Source organism: Pistacia vera, unplaced genomic scaffold, assembly GCF_008641045.1.
Source record: "Pistacia vera cultivar Batoury unplaced genomic scaffold, PisVer_v2 Contig1265, whole genome shotgun sequence".
Taxonomy (NCBI): domain Eukaryota; kingdom Viridiplantae; phylum Streptophyta; class Magnoliopsida; order Sapindales; family Anacardiaceae; genus Pistacia; species Pistacia vera.
The window spans coordinates 8,085-20,522 of record NW_022195320.1 but is presented as its reverse complement, the minus strand read 5'-3'; the positions used below and the strand labels follow the sequence as shown (position 1 = coordinate 20,522).

Here is a 12,438-nt window from a genome sequence, read left to right as displayed (position 1 = left end):
TACGATGTTCAAGATCGATTTCTTATTGAGAAGAAGATGAGTTCCTCGCCATGCCAATGACCCAATTGAGTGATTCGGTCGGGATCACTTCTTAACGTGATGCCTAGAGAACCGAAGCAAGGGATTGATTGACCATTGGGTTCCGGGGAGAGTCAACAACGAAAGAGAGAGATTCTTAAACCATCTTAGATGAGTTAGAATCCGCTGAACCGGACACCTCTCTCTATCCCACGGCACTCAAAGTGGATCTGGCTGTACCAAAACAAAACAACCTTCATGCAGGCCAACTAAAAGCTTGTTGGATTGTCAAAGTCAATGAGAGAAAAAGGATGAAGAATCTCTGCTTCTAGCCGCACTCTATTCTTACATAAACCAAGCAGCCAAAAAGCTGCCATGATAGGAACTCAAAGCCTCGTCATCCGCAGAAAAGAAAACTCTTGTGTAGCCTTCATAGCCCCTTCCGGCACAACAAAAGCAAAGGTTGGCAACCCAGGCTCTCTTCCGTCAACAGATGAGTATTAACTTTATGCATAGCTTCATATATAGGCAAAATTTTCACTTCTTTCGATTGGGCTTTCGAAGTGCTTGGCCAGGGTTGCTTGATGTGGCTTTCGAGGCCCTATGTCATTCTTTGGGGAGTCCAGTCATCTCAGCATTGGACTTGACCGACTAGAACTTTATTCGCGTAGTATGTAGTCCCAGTCTCACTTTGATCGCTTTGAACAATATGGTTCACTTGTTTGATTCATGGATTCGTTCCTCCCCTGGCGGAAAATAGACTACTCCAAAACCCAACAAAAGAAAAAAAAAAAAAAAAATCCTACCCTTCCTGCTATACCGGATTCGCTTTGAGATCAGTTCAATCAGCGGCTAAGTCCGCTTAAGTATGCACTTCCGCTCTGCGGTAAGCATGCGAGTCAATTAGCCCCTTGACCACTTCTGTCTCTGAACTCACTTTTGAAGTCTGACCGTTTCCCCGAGATCGGTTCATCACTCGCAAACCGACCAGTCAGAGGTTTAGTCAACGAAAAGTAAGTACAATACTAGTACGAAAGGAGCTAACCAACCAAGCTCGGAAATAGGGAAAGACTACCTAAATATTGCTTCGCTTGTACGCTGCAGGTGTTTTCCATTTTTGATTCATTTTGGTAGCGGGATTTCGGGTGAGGTACGATGTCCGGTTCATTCAACCTATTCTTTGTTGGTGCTTGCTTCGATTCTCTAAAACCGAGACTCCGAGACCGAATACGGTAAGATGATGATGGCCTCTTCGGGGGGTTCAGGCTCGTCAAACTCGACCTCGTGGACGGGGAAGGCTTCTTTCGAGGAACGGCTGCTAATCGAGCTTTTCCCGAAACCGACACGAATAGCAGTTCCGTGAATCAACCAGAAGCAAGGCATGTGCTTCCCGCTAATCAAGTCACTTCCCCGAGGGCAGCTCAAGAGGCCCTCCCGTAGACGCCAGCACCGGCAGAAGTTGCCCACCCCGCTCCCGATCAAGAAGACCGTGCAGCACTTCTAGAAGAAGTTAAGACTTTAATTGTCCAACAGCTTCAAGAGGAGTTTAAAAAGGCGTAGTACGTGCGGCTGTCCGTTCACATTTAGGAAATGAGGGGAGTACACTCCAGTGCCACGGATAACATTTTGTCTCACGATCTGGAAATTTCTATGGAGACAGATGCGAAAAGCCTACGGGAATGGAGGGAGAAAATAAGAGATTACCAAAATATCCTTAAGTCGCTCATTAAAGATTACCTACCAAAAAGAAGGTAATCGAAGGGTCTTAAGAGCCATTCAGAAATATGATCTCTCCCTCTAATTTCTTTTGTCTCTAGATTTTCTGCTTTCTTTTTTTTTTCTCGCTTTTTTTGTTTCATCCAGAACGATGTGCTGAGACTTCCTCGGTAAGAAGAAAACTCTTGATGAGTAGGGTTTGTACAGATATGAATTATGAAAGAATTTCCCAGTGGTGGCTGGAAATTCCTCTTCAAAGAAGGAAGTTTTTCCATATTGAGATTTGAGGCTACCATAGATATTACCCCAGTGGAGTTCGGAACGAGCCCACAATTCCCACTAGTTAATCTTGAATTTGTACAGTAAGATGCTTCGATCCGAGTCTTCCCCCTTCATTGCTCTCGAGTTCTTTCGCAGCTAGGGCCGGCTATTCATTGCCCGGTTGTACAGATAAAGATGATTTGGTTCGACGCATTTATACCAGAAGGTTGCTCCACCTGCCCTACTTGAAAGAGGGTTTCTTGTTGCGAATTCTGATTATACCATGGACCACTACTTCAGGACCTGATTATGAAACTTGGATTCTAGCCGTGATTTACACAGACACTACTCAATAAGAAAATGGCTTCTTTTCTTTCCTAGAGCTTTTAGTTTATAGATTCCCTCGGCAAAAAGAAAACAAGAGCTAGAGCTTGAATCAAACAATCCAATGGCAATCATTCCTATTATTGTCTGACGCGCTCCTACTTTGAACCTTAATGTATCGATAAAAAATCCCTTTCTCATTTTAGACTAGGGCTTCTCTCTATAAATAAGGGAATTTTTTCGCTTCGGATGATGTCTCCTCGGGCCCTTCGAATGCATTGTTTTCATGGTCGCTTGGAGAGAGCCTTCTAGCAGCCTTTAAGAGGCTTTGAGAAAACCAGGGATTAGGGCAAAATGGACCAGGTCTTAAAACGCAATTATGACTAATCAAGATGGAACCCGCCCAGATAACGTAGTAGGAAACAATCCACATAGGGGGCCATCAGTCAAAAATAGCCGAGAACACTATCCGAAATTGGTTGTTTTCTCTTCTTTTGGAAATTGCCTGGGAAGGGCTGGTTTGGATGGGGCAAGAACATCAGGAAGATGTTTTCGTTCGGATATAGACATGGAAATCTACGTATGTGAAGTCTTGATTAAGCTGCCTAAGCATAGATACAACGCGCTACTCAAGTAGGCTGCCCCTTTACTACTAAGGGAAAGAAATGCCCTTGACGCATTGCCACTTGCTTCAAGCTGCTCATTCCAGAAGCTAGATTCCAGTAGTGATTCGAGAAGGAATTCATGAGTGACTGACCATCCAACCTTTCCTTCGTATGAGACCAGACATGCCAGTGAATCGAATGGCATAGGAAGTAAACAAGTCTTAATGGTGGAAAGCTAGCAAGGGAAAAAGCATTAGTCTCAGGTGAGCGAAGGAGAAAAAGTTTATTGGTTGAAATAGGGTTTTCCTACCACGATAGTGGAAAGCACAATTCAAGTCAATGCTTTCCTTCCCAACGAGAAGTCCAATCCCTTCTTTTATGGTGGATAACTTAAATAGTAAGGGCTATGCGCAATCAACACAAATCGGATTCTCGAACACCAAAAAAAAAAAAAAAAAAAAGAAGCTTTTTTGAATGGAAGCGTTGATCGGCCAAAGTTCACCTTTCCATTGACTGACTCGTCGGACTGCCCTTGATGACCCTACCGTTCATCTCATTCACCTCTTGAATCGAATAGAACTAAAGGAAAGGCAGATTAATCTTGCTCGAAAACATCATCGGACTAGCCCTTATATAGTAAGGCTAAGAATCCTTTGTTTTTGGACTTTGATCATCTATGGGCTACCGACTACCTTCACTTACTGCCGCAAAACACCGGTATAACCAATTCGAAAGGAATGCCTTGCTCTCATGTTCGCAGCACATAACATGCGACATTACCTAGTTGGTAACACCATATACCTGGTGTCAAGAGTCAACCTTTTCAAGATCCTTGGCTCTTTCTTGGTTTCAGGTTATCAAGAATAGAATCAGAGCAAAGAAGATCTATTTCATCTGCATCCCTTCACTCCGCAGCTATTGACTCAGCTCTTACAAAAGGAGTTGTGAAAGAAAAAGCATTCATTTCACTCTAACAATTTCTTTTTATGTTAGTTAGGCTTTTGCTTTATTTTAGTTTTTCACTTTACATCTATCTCCAAAGGTTCATAACATATTCCAGAACGGGAGTAGGTCAAAGCTTTCACTTTCAAAATTGCAGCACAAAACTTGAAAACTCCCTGCTATGCATACCTTCCGTTATGTCCGTATGATTGCTCATTATCTTCCCTCAACATCACGGGACAGGTTCATTTCATGCCCTCATGCTCGTACTAATCAAAATATGCCTCTTATACTTCTAACAATGTTCAAACTTTTCCTCCCCATCTTCGACAGTTCCTTTCCTCTCTTAAAAAGTATATTTTCCCGGCCCTTCGCTTCGACCCTACTCCAATATTCAGATCATACTTAAGGGTTTATTGGGGTAGCTATCTTATTGATTGGAAATGAACTCTCAAGGCGTGATATTCCCAATAATTCCACACTTCGCTCGTATACCGCTCGGAAAAAGTTTGTTCACCTCAAGCCAGTCCCTTAGGACACGACGCACTGCACATAGGCAGCGGGGGATAATACCTGGGCTCTACGACTTCTGGATTGAAAGTAGAATGATTTGGATGTGAAGATTGACGGTTCTCATATCTTCTCTTATTCTTTTTCTTTGACCACGAGAACAAAGTACTATCTTGTGCTTGACTAGAAAGAGATCTATTGATTATAAAGGGAAATGGATCAAATCCCGTGTGCGAAGCATCTCACTATTCGCTCAAACTCGTATGACAAGGAAAAGGGAAGCAAAGCAAGAACTCCCACACTCAACACTTCGAGCGAGACAGGCATGCAACCCTTCTTTTCTATCTATTCTTTGATTCCTTTTCTTTCATGTACCACAAGTAGACCCGGTCAGAAGAAAGCCACCCTTGGAAGTACGATTAACCGAGTGATTCCAAAAGAGAAGTTCCTACTACCTCGGTGGACAAGACTGAACTTCAATGGGTTAGATGAGCACACTATGACTATGCATATTGAAAGAAGAATAACTTGTCAGAATCCGCTGTTAGCCTTTCGGAATAAAAGAGGCCCTTTGTAAAGGGTTGATCTTGATGCTTACTGCCACATATTATAGAACTATGGAGGAAGAATTGATTTTCATTCACATTGATACAGCATACAAGAGAAGGTTAATAGAATATGTAAAGACAGAACAGATCTAGGAACGAAATAAAAAATCAGTCATATTCTAGGCTAGTATCCCGGATGATTCTCAATCACTGGAATCGAGGGATTGGAGTCAATCTTGGTAATTAGACAATCCCTAGAATCTCTCCATTAACAGCTCACGCCAACACTCCCTCTCAAGTTGGTGTATAGATATTGCCAATGCCCAACTTGTCTAGTGAGATATTGAACGTTTTGCTAGAGACAGCCTTTGTAAGTACATCTGCTAATTGATTGTATGACCTTACAAATGGAAATTGAACAATCTTGGCCTCTAGCTTTTGCTTGATGAAATGTCGATCCACTTCAACATGTTTTGTANACTTTTATTAGGAGTGGGTAATAGAGTGTTATACTAGCCAAAACTCATCTACGTATTATTGTAACATTTGCTAATATACCTCATAGTTGGGTTGTACCTTCCTCAGGTGTCAAATGTGATGCTGTACCTGGTCGTTTAAATCAGATCTCTATTTCGGTACAACGAGAAGGAGTTTACTATGGTCAGTGCAGTGAGATTTGTGGAACTAATCATGTCTTTACGCGTGCACTCAAAAACATAGGTCGACTCTTGAGCCCACTCTGGCTCAACCGCACCATCTAGGGTGCGATCCACCTGAAAAACAAACTACTACAACGAGTGACTAGAGCTATAGGGACCCGAGAAGCAAGATAATAGATAAGATAAAAGAAGGGGCTAGGCTCCTAGTGGAGCAAAGGAGACGGTTAGGATAACAGACTTGAAATGTGGAGCCTGAATGGCCGGTGAGCGAGTGGTTAGTGGCCAATAGTGCCCTAGTTGATGGCATTCCTCTCTGCGGTTGGCACTCGAGAAACCAAGAGGCACTCCATACAGAGCAAGCAAGTCTTAGGGATGAGACGCCCGCGCAAGGACCTCAATTCTCATTAGGAGGTCGAACCAAGGACCTATGGAAGTTGGGGCTACCCTGTCCCCATGGGCAAGGCAACAGTGTCCTGAGGTAGCATGGACTTCTTTTTCTTTCTAGGTCATGCAAAGGGGGCCAGTCCAAGATCGTACTGTTCCTCTACAAAGACAACAAACGTTCTTAATGGCTAGGTGCCATTCTCTTTTTGAGTTATGCCAACTTCTTCATGATTTCGTGCCATGGTGAACAAAAAAAAAAAAAAAAAGTCATCTTGACGGAAGCAGAAAGACCTGTAACGACAAAGACTATTGATCATTTTGTTGTTTTTAGCCGTTTGTTACAAGTCTAGGAAGCCTGGAATCTTATATATGAGGGATTCCCCAAAACAAAACAGAGAAAAGTGGGTAAGGCTTCCGAAAGGGCCTCCCCCCTCTTCCCGGTCAAGATAGATAGGAAGGAGCCCTATCAAGTAAAGACCATAACCAGCCTCTTTTCTTTATTTATGTACGTACACCTTTGTTTCAGTTTCAGGGTGGGGCCGCCCTTCCTCCTGCTAATCCGGCCAGTTCCGAACCTGTCTTTCCCACCCTATTCAATGGAGGACTTTTCAATTCTTGCAATTCCAAGCCCTCTTAGCTTATTATTATTCTATTCTAAAAATGGTAATAAACTAGGGTTCCAAACTTTAGCTCGGCTAAATCAAATAGGCTCAATGATCAATTTCTTTGATAGATTGGTCTGACGCTCCATGTGGTTATATTTGTAAATATTCCGACTCGCTGATCATTATGGATCTAGTGGCATGGCGAGGCAAATGAGGGGGGGTTGGGGGGGGGGGGGGGGGTACGAAGCTTCGTAGACTCGACAAATCGCTCTACTTATAGAATAAAATGAAAGCAAGGTAGCCTTGCTTACTCTCCTAGTAACGTACGTTGGCGGCAAGGAAGGAGGCATTGGAAAGACTAAAAAAAGACTCAAACCATACATACTAAAGTAAAGAGGCATTCGGGAAGCGACTAGTCGCTTCTGGCGAAGCTTCTAGAAGGCCGACCACTATATAAAGAGATCCATATACCAATTATGAGCTATCGCTCATGCCTAGAGAGGCGCAGGGCAGGATCGAAGAGCTTAGTGTGAAACGCTCAGGAAAAGAGCAGAGAATGGGTTGTACGCCCTCCTACCCATTAATAATAATGAAAGGCTTTGATGCCAGCAAGCAAGTATCTTTATAGTTGTTAGTTGTTGGGAAGTAAGGTTCCAAACCTAGTTTTTTAATATTTTTTAGAAAATAATAAGCTCCTCTTTCTCTAATAATAAGAAGGTTACGAAGCCTTTCCTTCAGCTGGTTTTGGCTTATCCCTTATATAGGTTGGAGTTTTGAAGCTAACCTTATTATTATGAAAAGGGGAAAGGGCTTTTTCAGCTTACTGCTCGCTTTCTTGCTTCTGAGAGGCGAAAGGAGCCTGACTTACGGTTTTGAAGCCTAGTGTGAAGTGAAGGGATTGCATTTCACCTATGATCAGATCAGTGGGTAACCATGGTTAACTTTTTTTGTGGTCTTGTGTTGTTGAAAGTGAATTTTGAAGTAGGCTTTGCATTATAGAGCTGCTCCCAACTCACACTATGGTGGAGGAGGTGCCATAAAGATCTAGGAGTGTGAGCAGTACAAGCTAAAAGGCTCCTATATTGTTAAAAGGGTAGGGGGCATAGATGCCAAACAAACCTTACCCTTATCTATTGTTGTAGAAGCTGTTCCTAGGAAAGATTATGGTTCTCGGGTATCCAATCAATTAATCCCCCAAATCGGCCGGGGAGCTTAAGCGAAAATGAAAGAGTGGGATGAGGGAAAAAAGGGGGAAGCCAATAAATTGAAGGCTTCACTCCCCTGTTTTAATGCTGGTTTAGTAAACAACGAGTAGAGTGCATAAGCCCCTTTAGAGATAGGGACGAGTACTACACGAGTTCATAAGTCAACAAGTACAGAATGAGCCTTGTCTACGAAGCAGAGCGACCTCATCTTGCTTGCTTCTGGCGAAGCTTCTAGCACTAGATAATAAGCATTCTTGTATGGTAGGAATACTACTTTTTAGGCTGACGGAGCAATAGCAAAGCCAAGCTGTATAAAGGCAAGCAGCCCTTATAGCATAGCAATAGCAAATGACCTACTGATAGCCCTCGAAACATGACTGAATCTCCTCGATAGGAAGCATTTTATTAGCACCAGCAATGTTGAACCTTACATTGCATCCGCTAGCATTTAAAGCTTGGTAGACCAGGCTCACTCTAACCCTTGTCTTATTTCAATGCTTTGAAACCATGGGCAGTGGATGAGGAAGGAAGAGTTCGAGCAAGTAAGCTAGGAATTGCTTATAGTAAGATGCACGGACCCAAGGAAGTAGACAGCTTAGAAGGCTTCTCCAAATCCTGCGAAGCTGAAGCACCCGGTTTACAAATCAATCAAATGTTCCATAGACAATATGTATCTTTTCTTCTTTCCTAAGCTCGATGGACTAGCACTTTGACCTGAGGTTGCCCGCTCGGATGACAAGATCGGATGTCAAATAGGGTGTCCCTTTCTCGTAGGCATGACTTTCTAAACAATCAATGACCAAGTCTCGCCAGTTTCGAGTTCCAATGAATCCAAGGGAAACTGCACGGCCATAACCAGCTAAAGATCACTGCCATCTCACGAATTGGATTCAAACCAATATCAAAAGTTCTAAATAATCTACTGATTAAAGGTTGTAGGGGCAGACTGCTTTACATTCAGCCACTCCACGCCACAGTGACCTTTGAAGCGATCTTCTTCTAATTGTGTGGCGAAATCCAACAGCCAATTACTGGCTCTGAATAACTAGCTCAGCAAGAAGTTCAATTCTTCCATAACATAACGGGGCGGGGTTGCGCGCGAGCCGAGTGACGTAGGTGCACAAGAGTACTTCGCGCCACAACCATCTCTTTTTTATAGGTTCGACGAACCAATGGTTGTTGCTTCAATTGGAATAAAAGAATCATAGATATGCCGATCATTAGAAAGAAGAACCGCCATAAAAAGATTCCTCGTGTATCATCTATAGCAAAACTATGAATGGAAGCTAGCAATCCAGACCGTATTGAAAAGGTTCCTAAGACACAACATGGAGGAGTCACAATATTAAGAAACGAGGTCCAAGAATGAAGAAGGGGTAGAATTACTGAATGAATACGAGTTATGGCTAATACCCGAAGCATAAAAGAAGTATTTTCTACGTGATCCCAAACTAAGAGCAACCTCGACCTAATTCATGATAAGCCTACCAACTTCCTAGTAAGATGCCTACGGTTAAAAACCACCAACATGTCAAGATCCAAATTCGAATTGGTTCTTGGTCCTGGTCAAAGACCACTGTGTTCGCACCGGTGGTCCAAAAAAAAAGCGAAGTAGTGGTATCTTTCTTTCAATTACAAATGACACACTTCGCCTACTCCTTCCCTATGTCCACTAGCGTTCTTGTCTAGAGCAAAAAGAAGGCGAAAAAGTGCCGCCAAAGCAGCATGAACGGGCTTCTATTGCTACGTAACAATAGAGTAGGATAGCATTTAGTGCCCACATGTTTGAATTTGAGGGTAAGAAACTCGCTTGTTATACGGGATCCGACACATCTAGTAGAACGAAACAGCGTTCCATTCTTTTCGGCGGCATCCTTCTACATTGGTGGCGAGTGGAGTGCCACAATCCCATTCATCATTTTTTATCTACATAAGCAAAAGCCCATAGCACTGGTGACGTCTCCGACATAAATGCAAGGATGATGTATAGCTGATATAGGATCTTGTGGAACAAGATTTGATTCTGCTAGCGGTTCGATACGAACGAAGAAATTTCAAACAAAAGGATCGAATCTCATTGATAGGAAAGGAGAGAAAAACAAAGCAATGCCAAGAGCTTTGTTAATCTGTTGTTCATCGATAGACGAAACTCTCTCTTTATCATCTTGAGCCAGATGCAATAAAAGACTCATCTTTTTTCCTTCTTGCGAACCACGGGAGCGCCTAACGCCCGGAGGAACAAAGCTCATTTTCCTTTTAGGGTAAAGCGGCACATAAAAAAGGGTTGGTCCATCAAAAGTCTGGTTCCTTTGTTAATGAAGTTCAGAATCAACAAGGGTTCATAGAACAAAGGGAGTGTACAACTGGGGTGCAGCCCCACTTTTTTGTTCGTAACGAGGGAGAGATAGAATGGAGTTTTTCACGAAGTTAGAGACAAAAAAATAAAAAATGTTTCTCTATGGCTCCTTGTTTTGAGACATTATGGCTTTGGGGTCTACCCCGGTAACAAAGAAGGAATCCATAAAAATTTGGGATCCGACACCATGATAAAATACTACCCTCATGATTAGACCATGTCCTTGGGATTTGATAAAAGAAAGGTGCATTAGCGGTTAATACATTGTAATTGGATAAGTTATTAGGAATCTGATGGAACAAAAGACCAAGGAAAGAAAGAAGAATGCACCAAAATGCAGGTGCTGCACCAAACGCTGGTGGTTGTTTCTTGTTGTAAGTAAATGCAAGGAAAAAACTCGAAAATAACGAATAATGAAACAATTCATAGATTGACATTTCGTGCTCATTGGAGCTTGCTTGTGCAGAATGATTTTGAGGTTAAAATTTCTGCTTTGTTATTCCTATCATCTAGTAACCATAGGATGATCCACAAGAAAGGTGGCAGGATTCGAACCTATGGTTGGCCATACCCTGACTTGCTAGGTTAGGTGGTCGGGTTAGCACCCCTCGTCACCTCTGTACCCGAAACAAATGCGTTACGCTACCCGGGTGGCCGGGTTAGCACCCCTTGTCACCTCTGTACCCAAAACAAATGCGTTACGCTACCCAGCACGTAACTTTGTCTCCTCTACCCCTCTTTTGGTTATGCCATTACCAATCCAGGTAACCCTTGGACCGGCCGCCCTTGACCTTATAAGAATGATTATCCTTATGACCAAACAAGGACCAACTTACTTACTTCTCTAGTGATAGTTCCACGATCCCGACTAGTAGCTTGTTGGGAGTAGAGGCATCCAAGGTTGCCCAACCTAGTAAAGGGGCTAGGAGATAGGGGTTTTTTTGGGGGAGATACTATTTCCAGAATGGATTTTTTAGATAAAATAGGACTAGTTGGGTAGATAGAGGTGGTGAAATCTAACCTTTGCATCAATGTTTGGTAGGGCGGGTCAACTTGACTTAACGGGTTATTCTAGTATATCAAAGATTAATGTCACTGAGTGTAATAATTCTAGAATTTAATTATCTTATAAAGCATTAAATCTTGACATTAACCAACAATGTTCTGAAACCTGGTCAAGGGGTTGGTTCACAGTTTGACCTATCGATAAGTTGATTCACAAGTGACCTGTCGATTAGTTGGTCCGACCAATTAGATTGGTGTTTCCAACAGTTTGAAATCTAGCAAACACACTTCTAAAAATACGCGTCAGTCCCTACAGGTTTGAAATTCAGTAAACACACCCTTGTGCTCTAGCCAAATGAAATCAGCAGTCGACTAGTTAGTGGCAATGACACCAAATGCAATCACACTTATCCTTTGAGCCATTCCCCATAAAATCTCCTTAACATCTAGCTGAAATCGAACGTTTTTCCCCAAAAGACACCTCCATCACGCGACTGCCAACCCTGACCATATAGGCTTGTTTCTAGCGTCGACAGTCGCCCCCATCACTACCAAAACACTCCCCCTCATCCTCCTGCCAAAACTCGTCTCACCTCTCCCCTGTTCGCTTCGCCAATCACTAGCAATAGCTTGTTGTTGTGGCTACACGTCTTTTGTATTTTCCGGTAATTTCACTCACTGAAAATTACCTCCGTCGCCACATTTTGACTCATCAACACTTCCTCTCCAAAACCCTTAACAACCTCACCCCATTCTGCTCGCCGTCATAAATCTAGGGTTTACTTGAACAATAGAAAGTGGTAACCCAACTTGGAGAAGACTCTAGCTCTTAGTCTAATCAGTTAAATTGGTCGGGCTAGGCCGGGTTTTAGAATACAGTTAACCAATCCAAAAATTGTAGGATAGAAAGTTCAAAGCAACCAACTTGAGTAACCCAACTTTTTAATCCTAAAATGGTAGGATAACTAACGATGAGTCATCCTAATATATGTCTCAAGATAAAAAGTTCAAACCAAGTTTGACGGATCATCTTAACCCAACGTTATCTTCATATAATAACTCTAGAATGTCATTACACTAAGGAGATGTTTGGTTGGGGGTTATCCCTCATTACTGAGATAATGTCATCTTATATTTCTTAGATTACCACGTTTGGTTGTTAAGTGATATAAGATTCCAGTAATCTTCCAAAATCAATAGTAATTACTGTTGGTTATATAGGTGGTAATTATGGTTACCTGCATTTTCTTAGGTTTTTAAGATTATTTAATAATCTTAATTTTATTATAATTTTACCCTT

General features: G+C 42.4%; 1 pseudogene; it reads left to right on the top strand.

Annotated features, from left to right (window-relative positions):
• Nucleotides 1-9,748: 9,748 nt before the first annotated feature.
• On the top strand, nt 9,749-10,042 carry LOC116120702 (annotated as a pseudogene).
• Nucleotides 10,043-12,438: the final 2,396 nt, after the last annotated feature.